General features: G+C 38.5%; 1 protein-coding gene across 3 annotated transcripts in view; it reads right to left on the bottom strand.

Moving 5' to 3' along the window:
• The window catches only part of LOC121316755 (ras guanyl-releasing protein 3-like), a 35,575-nt gene extending 20,351 nt beyond the window's left edge, over window positions 1-15,224 (bottom strand). The window contains exon 1 of one of the 3 annotated variants that reach the window (XM_041251911.1): window positions 15,013-15,224. The gene's annotated coding sequence lies outside the window, so the exon portion shown is untranslated. The remainder of the gene's footprint in view (window positions 1-15,012) is intronic. The other 2 variants (XM_041251910.1, XM_041251909.1) reach the window with 2 other exon arrangements.
• Window positions 15,225-15,550: the final 326 nt, after the last annotated feature.

The raw sequence follows: 15,550 nt of genomic DNA, 5'->3' as shown, positions 1-15,550 counted from the left end.
TTTGTTTACATCGTCGTCTTTGACTCTCCGATGCTCTATGAACCAAACATACAGGCTCATGATAAAAATAGTTTTCAGTGAGTTCAAGGAAGGAAGTCTTAAACAAAACACGGTAGTAAAAGCGACACCCTTGTATGAGACATTGCTACAGTGCATACAATTCCTCTGTAAACTGGCTCCAAACAAACATTTTAATAGCCGTCATTTTAACACTATATATCGCTGCTGTTATATACAAAAATAATTTCCTAAAAAATTCCTACATCAGTACTTTTACAATACTGAAGTGCAGTGTATCATATACTGAAGTTAATGGTGCAGCAACTGTCTGAAGATTGGTTGTTGTATACTGTAAGCATTTTCCTTCTTAGGCTCCTTAGTTTTCCATGAACTCTCCCTCCTACTTCTCTTTATTTTGATAGCCTTTTTTTTTAGTGGCCCTTCTGGGTGTCTTGTTTCCACTGATCTTAATATCTGAACATCATCCAAAGAGCTTCCTTCCGTGATGGCGTTTATTCTTTTCAAGTGCAGTTTAAAAATAGTTAAAAAGCATTATGTGTCAATGTCCTGAACCCTCAAAGTCTGATCTTGGTAAATATGCTTTTCTTGCGTTTCTTGGCCTATACTATGCACTAACTGTGATCAACTTTTTTCCACCAATGGTTTTCTAGAACCAAAACAATAATAACAAAAGAAACAGGAATGGATATAACATGACACAATAATAATAATAATAATAATAATAATAATAATAATGTTTCGACTACTACTACTACTGCTGCTGCTAATCATAATAATACATGATGAGCCTCTTTCCCATGGGACTCCTAGCAAATACATTCACCTGTCCATCAAAACACAGCAGTAAATAACAGCAGTCATATGAATTATTGACAACTGTTGGCCCACTTTTCTAATCATCTTCACCAGTTTGTTCCCATTTGTTCTGCAATAATATCTTTCTGAAAAGAAAGTTTACTCAGCTTTGGGCTGGCAAAAGAGTTTAACCACCACAGCTGCATTAATAATACCGGCATTATATTGCACACTGAAACCTTTTTAAGTCTCTAAAGCTACCTTCAGGGGACTCAACAGATTATACCTGCATTCTAGATTATTTTTAACCAGCCAGTCCTGCTTTCATCACATGAAACCCCTGCTTTTATCTTGTATAAGGAAATTAGTTTAGCCAGTATCTCCTTAAAATGCATACTTTATTGTGGATTTAATGTGCTTCAATATGCTTTGTTAGTATTATCTGGGCTCTAATATGTTTTCACTTTCAGTGGCTACACTTTTACTATGGTAGACTGCATAGTAAGCTCAGTAGAGTACCTAATGCTCTGTTGTGTAACCCAGTGAACAAATGAAAGTCTTCAGTCTAGAAGTCAATCAATGCAATTTCATAACCACATTATGCAACATCCAACTTGGGGTGGGAGAATGCCCCTTTTCAGTTTTCCAGTTTCCTCCACTGTAAATCCCTTGTTTTCTTGAAAACCGGAACATTCATAGGAATGTGCAACAAGACCATTTTAGCAGTGCTGTATGTTATTTATAATTAGATCCAAATAAATCATATCATATACATTCCAAGCTGCTCAGAATCTCCTAGAGTCTGATTCAAACACTGCACTTAACATAGCGTAGGGTTCAGCAACATTTTATCATTCTATTTTTTTTGTAACTGTTGATGACTTGCATTTTGGCAAATATTACATCCTCTCATTTTCCACATGATGGGGACAACGGGGTGAAAGATCACTTCATGTGTAACCTATCTGGCTTCTTCAGGTGGTCTACTGTCCACTGAGGGATAAGCTGAGACTACCAATTCATTTCAGGAGTGGTCTGAGTCACACTGGAACGCTCATAGGGTTCAGGTCAGTGGAATAAGACACCTACTGTTCTCATTGTTCTTATCATTTTTCCATGAAAAAAATAATCCATAATGTTTTGGAGCAATGTTTGTTTTTGTGCACATGTACAGATCCCACCCTGTCTGGAAGCCTGGCTGCACACTCCAGTAAAGTGAAACATTTCCAGGGAACACCCTTTCAAAGCTAGGGCTCCCGGATACCATGCATTCACTATACAACGAGGCTGGCAGGACATATAATAACCTCATAAGAGAAGTAGCTGGTATTAAATTCAACAGGGGATCACTGAGACCATACAGCCAGGTGCATACAGCCAACATATATGATGCTAGGTGTCCGGGTGCCCCATTGTTGAAATATGACCTAACAGTAGTACACATTCAGTGTCAAAAGTATATACAGAAAAAACAATTCTCCCCAACCATGCACATTTACAATTTTGCTGGGCCATCTAGGACTAGGTTGTCCCTCTATAAGGTTTCAGATTTTGTTTGTATGGTGCACCTGTTTGACTCGACAGTCTGGTTGCGATCTTTCTTAGGTGTGCCAGGTCTGGTAACAATGGCTGTATAACCTTTGTCGCTTCACTCGTTCCACATGGTAGTTTTTCTATTGTGACTATTGTGGCACCTGATTATCAGAAAGTGTATCAGATGTGACTCAAACTCTTAGACCTGCTGCTGTCGGTAATTTGCATTAATGCTCTGTACACTTTTTCCAGGGAGCTGTGTTCCTTATAAAAGTTTCACATAGTAAAATCATAGAAAAGTGTAATAAAGCACAGTGAAAGCATGGTAAAGCATAGGTAAGTATTGTAAAGCACAGAGAGGTATGGTAAATCATATAAAAAACCATGGCAAACCAGGGTAAACTATGGCAAATACATAGTATAACCATGGGAAGAAAAGTGAGAACGCGCAAAAATGCTGTGGTAAACTTTTATAAGTGATTATACAATGCAGACATCTGATATCTCAAAATAGATTTCCATATTTAAATGTTCTACTGGCTGCCAAAGTGTGTGGTTACTGATTTATACTTCATTTAATACTCGTCAAATATGTTTGCATGCAGCTCAGGTCTTACTTAAATTCTTCTTACAAAACCCATTAATAAAGGGGCACAAGTTGTATAATCTTGTCATTAACCAGAGAACAGAAAATAAGATTTTCAATCAATATATTTACACAACCACCTTATACGACATATTAAATTTAAAAAGTAGTCTACCATGACTTTCATTCGCAGCGTTTGGAATAGCATTTCATAAATAAATCAAAAAACAACTGAAAAAGCAGTTCTGAAGTTACCATGAAGTCTGAACATGATGTTAGTACAGGTAAAGGTAAATGCTTCTGAATGGCCTTCATTAGCCCAGTCAACCAAAGACCAGCTAATAATGTCATCATGATGGTGATTCTGATAGAACCCGTACAGCTGCAGCCTCAGTGGAAGATTATTACAGCTGAAACAAGCAGCTGGGCCAAGCTGAAAGCACTGAGTCGAGGGTTCAGGATACTTAGCATTGAAACGGTAGCTCTGCAATCACACTATAGATTTTGATCCCACTTAACCACAATTTACGTATTAGGGTACATGTTTTTCGAAGATAGGCAGCATTATGGAAACCAAAGGGATTTTTTTTGTTTGTTTTTGTCGACGAAGCAGCATTTGTTCATGTCTTTTCTGGAACAGGCAAACGTTTGACAACAAAGGCATGCCCATGTCAACAAACTGAGTTAACAGCAGACAAAAAGACTTGCGATTTATTGGTCTTATTAACAAAATAAAGATTACACAAAACAGCTGGAAAATCAGTGTCCGTCAGTCGGATGCTGACTAGAATAATCATTCTGCACAATCAGATGCTGTTACCCTTTTGGTGCAGGGACATCATGCCACTGTTAACATTAGAAATAGAACTGATTACACCTGCTGTGTAAATGTGATGTATCCTTGTTTTCCCAGAAGGCAATTAAATGTTAACGTCAGAATCACAGATCTGCAAGTGTTGTCTTTCCTTTATTGTCCCTGCTGATTTAAAAAAAAAAAACAACACATCTTTAATAATACAGACTTACTGTAAGAAAATGTGCCTATTACGGGCTAATGCCTTTACATCTGTTCTTGTTTAAACTTACAACGATGTCTTGTCTCTAATTCAGTAGTAGACAGTCTCGGGGGGGGGTTCAATCTTGCCCATTACCATTTAAAGACACTTTTTGGTTATGAGTAGCTAGCCATGTCCCCCAAAAGTGATTCAACTGCTACCAGAAGAAACTAAAACCTCACTATAAACTCAAACCTCATTATCTTCATAATTAGGTACAACATTTTGTCTTAGACCTTCTTTAGATAGCATGGTAGAAATAGCTAGGTAGACTGATGTTGTGTGTGTGTGTGTGTTTATACACACATGAGAGGAAAATGGTCCTGTAGCTTTTCCTTATTGGTGGCAGCACTTACTGGCACACGAGGGCCATGTATTTATACTGAAAAGTGCTCAATCAGCTACTACATGAGTAAAAACGGTGTTGACCAATGAGAGATGCTTCTGTGATCACGTGTTGTTCCAGACAGTATTTGCATAAGCAGCGAGTGTCTCACAAGTTAGAAGTGGGAATAAGGCTATTCATGCACACACTTGTTTATTTCATCGTTCATTATTTTGTTCATTTTGAAATTAAAATTCAGCAAAAAGGAATTTAGAAAGAATGGGTTAGGGTCAGGGTATGTAAAACAATACTGTACTGACTACAATGAAGCCGGTAAGGCTGGATTTCAAACCAGCCCTCGCAGTGCAAACATAACCATAGAATTACTTTTTCTAGGAGCTAGAGTGTGCAGAATATTGTGTATCAAAGAGACAGGCAAATGATTTCAATTAAAAAAGAGCAACTATCCCTGGTGGATGTTTTAAGAAATCTCTATTAACACCAAATACTTTTACCAAGCTCTCTGTGAACCATAGACAAAGTGCTTCTTTGCACCCAGCAATGCCCACCTTGATGGGCAGCAGCAAACTCTACTGCTCCTGGCTCTTCAACACAGAGAACAGATTACAGCTCAGTTTCTGCAGAAACACACTTTTTCAGGTCTGAAGAAATGTACAAGGACTGCCAGAAAATGAGAAAGGAATTTTGAAATGAATCAGGTTGTTCTGAAGCAGTGGAGTTTTAAAGAAAAAAAGGCTGGCATACTTCGAACAGTCCCAAGAATTCCTAGAATCTGAGAAAGTAGTTTCTGTGTTCACACTTAATTTTTTTTTAAAACAATACCGATGCTAAAAAAGTCTGCTCATGCACAATAAAGGAGGAGGAATATTGAATAAAGAAAAGTCCTGCATACACCAACAAATTAGAACAATTTGTAATTAGAATTGGACTGCAGATGTCATGGTTGTCAAGTTTAATAAGTCTCAGTGCAAATGTGCTTTGCTTTACATTTTTGGTACAGTTTTTGAATATCTTTGTAAATTGTTTAAAATGGGATATTACACATTCCACTACCCTTAATGACAAAATGTCGTACCAACTCATATTAAATATGATTGAGCTTACACTATTGAAATAGTACTAATAGTATTTCATAACATATTTAATTAATAATTGGGCAGCTAAAACAATGTGTAAACCGTAGTGAATATTTCAAATCTAAGTCTAAGGACTAAATCAAATCCTTAACACTTTGACAGAGTGATAAACAATTGTGCTCTCCATGACCTATCGTCACACTAACTTATTAACTGGGAAGCTGTATAGATGGTACAGTACATCACACCTATAGTAAATACTAGATAATAGTTATTATGAGCTCTGCCCCAGTCTGTGCTTGGCAATGTCTACTCTTGGTTCACTCATAACCGCTGCACACAGGACCCAGCCCAGCAGAGCAGTGGTATACCTTCCAAAGGTCAAGGCTACACACAATAGAGCATTCATATGCACACCAACTAAGCCAACAATTAACAGTTTGCATAGTTTAAAAGCTGTAGGTGTGTCATTGTTACATATACCATATTATACTGGCATTGAATATCTCTTTACATGTTCCAAACACTTGACAATAAAAAAATTTTGCTTTGCTATTGCACTCCGAACTTAAACCCTTTTTATTTGCAGACCTGGTTTGTTATTGCATAGCATAACCCAAGCTGCCATCAACAGCAATTCTCAAAACGGATCTTTCAAATGTTCTTAGAGGGCAGAACATCTTCCAACTTACCTCAGGCTTTATTGTTTATAAACACAGCATCTGCGACAAGCAAGATCAAGAGTGAACACAACACTTCGGAGAAGCATGTGATGTGTGAAGTGAAAACAAACAAAAAGGAATCCAAGAAATCCTCAATACAGACTAGTAAAACTAAAAGTCTACCCTGGCTTTAAAGCAAAATGAAATCAAAACACCCAGGACCCAGGCTGGACTGGACTGCAAACAGGAAGGCTCGCTCTCCCCGCAGATACACGCCAAGCAAACATCAGCATTCCTTGTACAGCTGCTAGCAGCTCCAGCTTCAAGTGAGCAGCAGCTGGCTTCACAGCTTAACTAGTCACATGCCCCTTGTCTGATAAATCTCACTGCACTGCCAGTAGGTCCACATCTCTCTTAAGTTCATTATTCTCCCTGTGTTGAGGCCTGCAGTCACTCCAGCAGACTGTAGAAAAAGAGAGATATAGTTGCAGCATATGCAATATTAGTAAGGGTTAATGCACTCTATTTACCCCTGGAGGCCTGGGTTCAAATCAGGTAGGAACTTTAATCAGCTGGTGTTAGACCTCCATGGACTGTAGCCTTCATCTCAAAATCGACATGATTCTGCCCAATCTGTCACTTAACGACTTTGCATTCTGAACTGCTCGCTCACCACCAAACAGAAACGCACATCTCACCGTGGAACAATTCGACAATAAAAGTGAATTGAAAGGAATGCTAATGTAATTCAGACTGATAATCTACACATTGATCGCCGTGTTCCAACACGTCCTTTCAATGTTGAAGCTAGTGCAAAGTTTCTCTTTATTTACTTTTGTAAAGTGCGTGAAGAGGGATGTATAACTCCATTGATTTTCTCTGCAGGAGACTGTGGGGCCAATGACAGGGTTTGCTGGGATTGTGATAAAGAAGAGCATTTTAAAAAGCTCTATTAAATATGTTACTGTTAGTTTGGGTATAAGTAAATTCAGTGTTTATTTAGTGTCAGTAGATGGCAGCATTGGATTCATTTCAACAATTGTTTTTAATAAAATAATTACTATAGCTATACATTTCTACAATATCTGTGTGTTATATAGATAACATTAAAATAAGTGTTAATTTATTTTCTTAAATTCAGTTTGTTTCTTTTGTATTGTTGCCACTTTTTATGAATGTGTGCAAATTCTGTGCACAGATTGTGAAGGTGAATAAACTAATAAAATGCTTGTTCTTGGGGCACATTTCTGCTCCAGAGGTAGATGCCAACCAAGGTACATATTAATTCCATAGTGCACTCAAACATAGACATGTTACAAAACAACTGGGACATAATAAAGAACGTTAGCTTTCAAAAGGAAGATACGACAGTATTATTGTATGTAATATGCATTGTCTTCCATAATGAACAGAACTTTTGATGGATCAGTAGAATTAAATCCCTTCTCTTTTTTTTTCTTTAGCCCAACAATGCGTTGTGCATTTGCCAAATGAACATCCAGTCTTCCAATTGCACATCAGTCCGAAATGATTGACAGTGCTGTGCTTGGCTGCTGTTCAACATTCCACAACTTTGCCAACTGATTGGTGACTGGTGCGAAACATGCGCATGCGCTGGTGTGCGTTCTAGATGCCAACACCAAAAACAATTCATACAAATGTTTTGCTTGACACCTGTACAGTATTTTTAACTGAAAAATAGAAGGAATATCTTACTGTCACACTGTAGCTGTTGTTTCTACAGTTCTATGGTATCTGTACCATTAGTGCTGCTTTTGTTTTCCTTTGTATAAACTTATGTGAACGCTGCAAAAAAGAAAAGGCAACCCAGGGCCGGCTTAGTTAGGCCGCCGTTTCGATGTGGCCCAGGCCTGCAATCTGAGACCAGGGCTGGCCTTATGTATGAACGCAAAGCAGACCAGGGCTGGCCTTTTTATATCACATGACCATGTGGTTGCATAGCTCCTTAGACACTCTCATACTCCGAAAGGTAAATAGAGAAAGGTGACAGCTCTGCTAGCCAAGATGGCAGTGAATCAATATTGAATCTTAATTATTTCTACATCATACAACTTTAATTCTAAAAATATTAAATAAAAAAAAAAATCTAGCGGGTTAACGTTCAGGTTGTTTCTTTCACATAAATTACAAGCTGCAGTGCATTCATAATTATGCTTAACTTGTCACAATTACCTTTTCTTCCTGTTATTTAGTAACTAAGTGATAAATATAAAAACTGCAGGATTGTGGTTCTCACTATGGATCAGTAATGCTGGCGACTTTTTCAGCTACCGCTGTTTATTTTGCATGAAACAATATATTTAGCTACAGAAGTGTGGGTGTTTACATTAAAAAAAAACAAAAATGATCATTTCTTTAGCTGCTTGCTTTTACACACACAGAATACTGCTCTCATCCACAAATATTAAGATCGTTGATGCACCATGTGAGGGCGAGCCCCTCACTGTAATATTTCAATGCCTGTTATCGTGATTATTATTGTTAATGTCATTCTACTGGCGATAGAGCAGTAGTTTATATGTATCGTGCATGTTGTTGAGCAAAGTGTATTTGATATAATATGACGGTGTATTGGTGTATTTAGATTAGGGCGTTTCCCTCAGTGAAGTGGTAATGGTTAGGGGCTAGAGAATAATAATGACAATGATAATAACAACGAGTAAACAATAGAATAGTTTAACGATCGTTTTTGTAAACAAAGACGGTATTCATGCAGGTCAAACAAATACGTATAACTGAGAAGAAACGTGTGTAATGTATTTAATGCTGTGTCTTTTCTTTGGGAGCAGTAGTATTATGACCTGATAGTCATTTGCAATCTGAGTGAAGTATCGGTTATGAAGATAAATATATATACCTGGCAACACTAGCAAGTTGCTGTTTCCCACTTTCTAAATACCTCTGTGTCCTTGAAAGAATAATGTGATTGTGGACGGGGCTAAGCTCAGACCGTCACTCCGTTGCACACCATAACATTAAGTCAAAATAGTCAATAATATACGTTTTTTTTTAATATATACCGTACAATTGCTACTGTGCTGCATTGAAAAAAAATCTATATTAATAAGAAACATCTGCTACAAACCAAACATTACTGTATATCCTAGTAGCTCTTCCATTCTGAGTGCAGGCCACATTTTAGGCCTGCTTTTCAGTCTATGTGTGAACGTGCAAAGGCAATAAAACAGCAAAGGGGGGGTTGCAGAGCTAAATCCAAGGCGGTCCTGGGCCAGCACAGTAGTGTGAACGGGGTCTAGTACTGAAGCGTTGCCGTTGGAAGGTGGGTGCTGTGACGTGCAGAGGTTTAATCGAGACATCTTAACCAAGAACACTACTCAGGGCCATTAACAAAGATTACAGGCATCATTACCACCCACAGGGCATCATTACCACCCACAGGGCATCATTACCACTCACAGTGCATCAATACCACCCACATGGCCATTTTCCACCATGAGATTAGGAAAGGTGAATTTCAAAACAGACACAATCCTGAATATCAAAATAACTTTTGCAAAAAACCCAATTCCAACACTATGAAGAATGTTATTCAAATCAAGTGGGTACCTAATTAGCATACCCACCCCCCTGTGCAAAAATCAAAAGGGGTGAAAAGATTGAGTATTTTCCATCTAAAGTGGCTCGCGATCCGCCTGTTTCAAAGAGTCCTAATGGAAGTGGGAACCTTTCAAACAGGTTCCGTGCTAAAATAATAAAGGTCTGCTGTGGGTGGAGTGACTCTTTGACTAATGGTGATGGTGCCCAGTGTGCTTTTAGGGTAGGATGACCATACATCCCTGATTTCTGGGGACAGTCCCCGGATGAGAGACTGTCTCTGAAAGAGTATCCCTGAAAGAGTCCCCAGTTCACAAAACCCGTCCCTGAATACCCTTACTTTTAATTTCTTGTGTTGGTTAAAATGTCGGATCCATAAATGCATTGGAGAGAACTGTCCAGACCGTTTAACAAAATATGGTCACCTTATATTAGGAATTGCTGCAATTTTAGAGGATGAAAGGGATAATGTAGCTGCCCTCCCAGTATAGAATCACAGCCGAAACTATACCGCACTGGTGTATCGTCAAAGGGCCACCTGTTTGACCTTACAGAAGAGTAAGTGCTACGGAGATACTGAATGGATAAAGCTATGATATTGTAACGATGTGATGACCTTAAAGAGGATTTAGAGTCAAGCACCTTGAGGGGTAATGCATTGCCTGTATCACTCACAGCCCGGTCATTCTTTACAGTAAAGCACCCTGAGGGGCAATGCATTGCCAGTATGACTCACAGCCCTGTCATTCTTTACAGTAAAGCACCCTGAGGGGTAATGCATTGCCAGTATGACTCACAGCCCAGTCATTCTTTACAGTAAAGCACCCTGAGGGGTAATGCATTGCCAGTATGACTCACAGCCCTGTCATTCTTTACAGTAAAGCACCCTGAGGGGTAATGCATTGCCAGTATCACTCACAGCCCGGTCATTCTTTACAGTAAAGCACCCTGAGGGGTAATGCATTGCCAGTATCACTCACAGCCCAGTCATTCTTTTCAGTAAAGCACCCTGAGGGGTAATGCATTTCCAGTATCCCTCACAGCCCGGTCATTCTTTACAGTAAAGCACCCTGTGGGGTAATGCATTGCCAGTATCACTCACATCCCGGTCATTCTTTACAGTAAAGCACCCTGAGGAGTAATGCATTGCCAGTATCACTCACAGCCCGGTCATTCTTTGCCACGGGTTGTTTGTATGATATCCTATTATACACTCACATATTATTAAATTTCATAATGTGCAACAGCGGTACGGAGGATATTTAATGCCAAAATAAATAAAAAAATGCATAAACACATTTGTCTATGGCATGGCAATTCACAAAGCAATACGGTAACGCATGACAAATGCATCATATGGGAACTCCATGGTAATCTGCAAAATCTCAGTGCAGGCGTACCAATATAAACTATGCCAAGGGATAAAATGGCAATTAATCATTGTTTTGTCTGGAACTTACTTGAAACTTGGATTTGGAGGGGAATAAGTGAAATATCATGAAGATTTAGCTCAAAAGAATATAGCTAAGAAATTACAAATCATGCAGGTATACAGAAGGCAAATTAGCTCATATATGTACAATTTTAAACAACACACATTTTCTTATTAACATATTTTAGTTGCATTGCTTTGAATAATATTTTTCAGCACAGAGCTAGGAGTGCGTGAATTACATGCTGATGAAACACATTATTATTATTATTATTATTATTATTATTATTATTATTATTATTATTATTATTATTATTATTATTATTATGTTAATGCTAATGGAATCAGTGTTCGTGCAACTACAGGCTTGAAACAATTTAAAATGTTCATGGTATCTACATGAAACAGATTTTTAAAAAAAGCTGAGAGTAATAAATGCGTGGAATAGTTTATCATGTAAGACACTGTGATCCTTCAAGAAATACTTAGATACTGCCTTGGGGGGGTCACAGTGTGATAGCAAGGGATAAGTTTGATGGGCTGAATTGTTTTTTCTTATTCTTTCTATCTATCTATCTATCTATCTATCTATCTATCTATCTATCTATCTATCTATCTATACAGGGATACAAGGGTTACAGTATTTCATTGATGTTATACTTGAATCCCTTTAGGAAGGGGTCTAAATTACACCACCCATCCCCACCTCATGCTCCTAAACGAACCATGGTCTCAAAATAGATGTCTTCTGATTATGGATGACCAGATATTCAAATAATCTAAATTAACCCTATCTGTGCTAACCTGCCTAACAGCAGGTACTAAATGTTTCGGTTCTCTAACGCCGTGTCTCGCAAGCAGCATTCCTGTATGAAAGGAAAGTCTGTTTTCCATCAGATAAAACCATGGTAAACTCTAGTAAATGCATAACTATGTGAAAAAGCATGGGAAAGGTGAAAGATTACCTTGTGAAAATGCTGTGGTAAATGTTTATAAGGACATAAACCTGTCTGGGATAAGCCAGCCACAGCTGGATTGTATTGTAACATTTTCCAGCATCCTGGACTGCATCAACAACCCTATTGCATCAGCTGGATTGCCTCAACAACGTGAAAAACCTATATGTAGTTTTCTCGGGATCACCCTTTATAAGGCAGATGAGAAATAAAATCCATCTGCGGTTTATAAATTGATCAAAATGACCACTAACAAACTTAATTTAAGGTGTGACCTCTTTCAAAGTAACTTATAGACAATAACGTAGGCAGGGTTATGCTAGGAGCTAAACCATGTAACGCACGCTACTTATTCCATTTTTGACCGTACAGAAAGGGAGAGCAGTACACGTTTAAATAATTGGACAGGATAGTTGTAGCCCGTCGATTGTAACTGCAGTTGGTAACTCAATGAGTGCTGCGTCATGCTGCATCTTTGCTGTCTAATGTCCCTGTGGTTGGCTTTCATGCAGTAATACAAGACACAGTATATTTATTATGACGGCAATGCTAATGTGTCATCGCAACTGGAGGCTACAAACCCATTTAAAAGCCTATTTTTTTACACAGATAGTATTGCATGCGTGAAATAGGTTCTGTCTAAAACACTGGGATCATTATCATTCAAGAAACAGATCACTGCTTGCCAGGAGCTAACGATGTGCTGGCAAAGAAACAGCGTCACTGGGCTGAGTGGGTTATTTCGGGATCTTTCGGGTCGCTGCTTACTGGTAAGGGAAAAGAATAAACGTCCCCAGTATTTTTCTCTTGGTCCTAAGAGGGAAAAGTTAAATAAGTTTGGTTATGCAGCATCAAAGAAGCAATATTTTGGCATGAGCTTTGGTTCTTTGACTGTGGCTTTTGTTTTCTTCTTGTGCAACTCAAAAAGCACAAAACTGGCTTGGTGACCCTGGTCGTGCGACTGCAGCTGTGTTGAAAATAGTTACTGCAGGACATGTGTGTAAGTGTAATCCCTGCCAGCACCACGTTAAACTTCCGCAGTTGGATAGGGTTCAGTTCTTTGACTGTCTCCCTGAAACAGCACGCAGGTGTGCTGGATCTGCTTCTGAGGACCCCCCCTGTTTATGAAACAGAGGGGCATGGCTGGAAAGGGTAGGAATAATAACACACATATGGACTTCATCACCAACCCTTAGGCACGTTTCCCATAGTAAAAACATAGCAAAGTGTAACAAAGCACAGTGAAAGCACGGTAAAGCATAGGTAAGTACTGTAAAGCACAGAGACCTATGGTAAAGCATATGAAAAAAACATAGCAAACCAGGGTAAACTACGGTAAATGTGGTATAACCTTGGGGAAAACCTACCAAAATAATGTGCAATAATACCGTGATAAGCTTCTCCTTTTATGTGTCCAATTTGGAATAAAAACACTTAATAACATTTTTTTTTAAATAAAGATGATAAGCTTTGGATTAGCTCTAATATAAGGTCTGGTAAATTGATAACGGCAACATATAAGCCTCCACCAAAGCAAAAAAAAATGCCGTTCTTGGAATGCACACCAGCATTTCAGCGCTAATTTTAAAAATGATTAGAAAAGTTCAAACTGTAATAACAATTTGATGCAGTTACTGTAATTCTTATTCTAGGTAAAGACGGCTGCTGTATGATGAAAATACCAAGAACCCTGCATTTTCGACTAAACTGATTAAGCGGAGTGTTATCCTTAAATACCATTTGATCGCCGTGCATCAGGTTCCCACGGCAACAAGAGGGTCACACACGTCAGCAATGTTTTTTTATTTTTTTATTACCAGGGTATTGTGGTTTTCTGGTACAGTATTCATGGTATGCTAATGAAGAGGGACAGAACACCCAAGCATAAACTAAAACATTAAACTCATTAATCTGTGACCAGTGGCAAAATTGAACTTCTCCTGTAAATTTATGAAACTGATTATAAAGTACTTCACTCTACGGTTTACGATAGTGGTGGCTTAAATGTGCCAGCCGTAGGTCTAAAAACACAACTAAAGCTAAACTAAAAAAAAAAAAAAAAAAAAAAAAAAAAAGTTTGAACAAAAGTTAAATAACTTTTTAAATACTGCATTCTTGTTTTTCATGTATGGTTTTGTAATCCTATCACACTATTTAAAAAAAAAAAAAAAAGAACTGTTCCTTTAAATTTTAATTCCGTTGATAAATTTCCATAACAACGTTCTTTATTTTTGAAAGATTAGCACCACTCTGCCACCCAGTCTCTGGTGCATCCAGATATAACAGCTACAGCATGGAGTCCTTTGAAATGTGTGCGGAGTAAACAAAGCACTGCAGCCAGCAACTTTAAATCCCTGCTTTCGGTAGTGGGGTGGGGGTTGTTACAAGGGCCATAACACAGCAGACATAGTCACTGAGGGTGTACACAAAGGGAGACGGATGGGATCGTTCACCTGTACAGCCCTGCTACTGTGCCACGGCAATGCCAGAATCAATGATCCGTTCACACTAATTCCCATGTAAACTCCACATTACTTCTGCCTGTGATCAGAACACAGCAAGTGACTTCTAGATCACCTTCAAAAAGAAAGCAGCTGACTTAGGAAACACTGCTTTTGTAGTATGCGCTTACCAATGAAGCATTTGCTAAGGCATGCTGTTTTTTATATGCACCAGTAGAAGAACATTGAATACTCTAGAAACATCCAAAGCACTATCTGTAGACTTCTGAAACTCGACACACCATGGTAAAAGCATGTAAAGCATAGTAAAAGCTCACAAAAACATGATGAATTGCTGGGGAGTACAGTAAAGCATGTTAAAATCTTTATTTTCCCATAGTAGAGCAGGGTAGCAATATCCTGAGAAAAGCATGATCATCATGCTGTGCAAATACACAGTGCCTTAGAAAACTAGTATGTGGATAACACACAGTTGAATTAAAGTACACATCCTGTAGCTTGTTTGAACTCACCTAGCCCTTGTCCTTCTCAGTACCAGCATGCTGTCAGTCTCAATGCCAGGGAGAAATGATAAAGATCCCAGCTTACTTTGCACTCTTCTTTTCAGGGGTCAACATCACTGTATTCCTTTAGCTTGTTTGCTGTAGCTCTGGTGCCTCCAACTGCTCACCCTCTATTAGCTCCAGATTGTTTGCCTAACTGGCAGTCAGACTTCCTCCTATTCTTTCCCAGCTTAGTTTTTCCTGCCTGCATTAGAGTGGTTTTCCTTTTCTTGCACTATAAATAGGACCAACACACGGCATGCAGCAAAGGAACAGACAGGAAATGTGTCACAATATCAAGGGGAACATTTTTCTTTGGTTGTGTGTAAGTGTGTGTGTGTTTGCATGTATTTGTTATTTTACAAGTTGAAGCTTTGTTTTTCTTTTTATTCATTGCACAGTGTAATAACAGGCAAGAGTTTACATGCGCGGTGCTGTTATGGCAGCTGACAGGTGCAGGGGTTGCTTACCAAAACAGAAATATATTTTTGTGTCTAAGCTTTGTATG

Source organism: Polyodon spathula, chromosome 6 (genome assembly GCF_017654505.1).
Source record: "Polyodon spathula isolate WHYD16114869_AA chromosome 6, ASM1765450v1, whole genome shotgun sequence".
Classification (NCBI taxonomy): domain Eukaryota; kingdom Metazoa; phylum Chordata; class Actinopteri; order Acipenseriformes; family Polyodontidae; genus Polyodon; species Polyodon spathula.
This window is presented reverse-complemented; position numbering and strand designations above follow the sequence as displayed.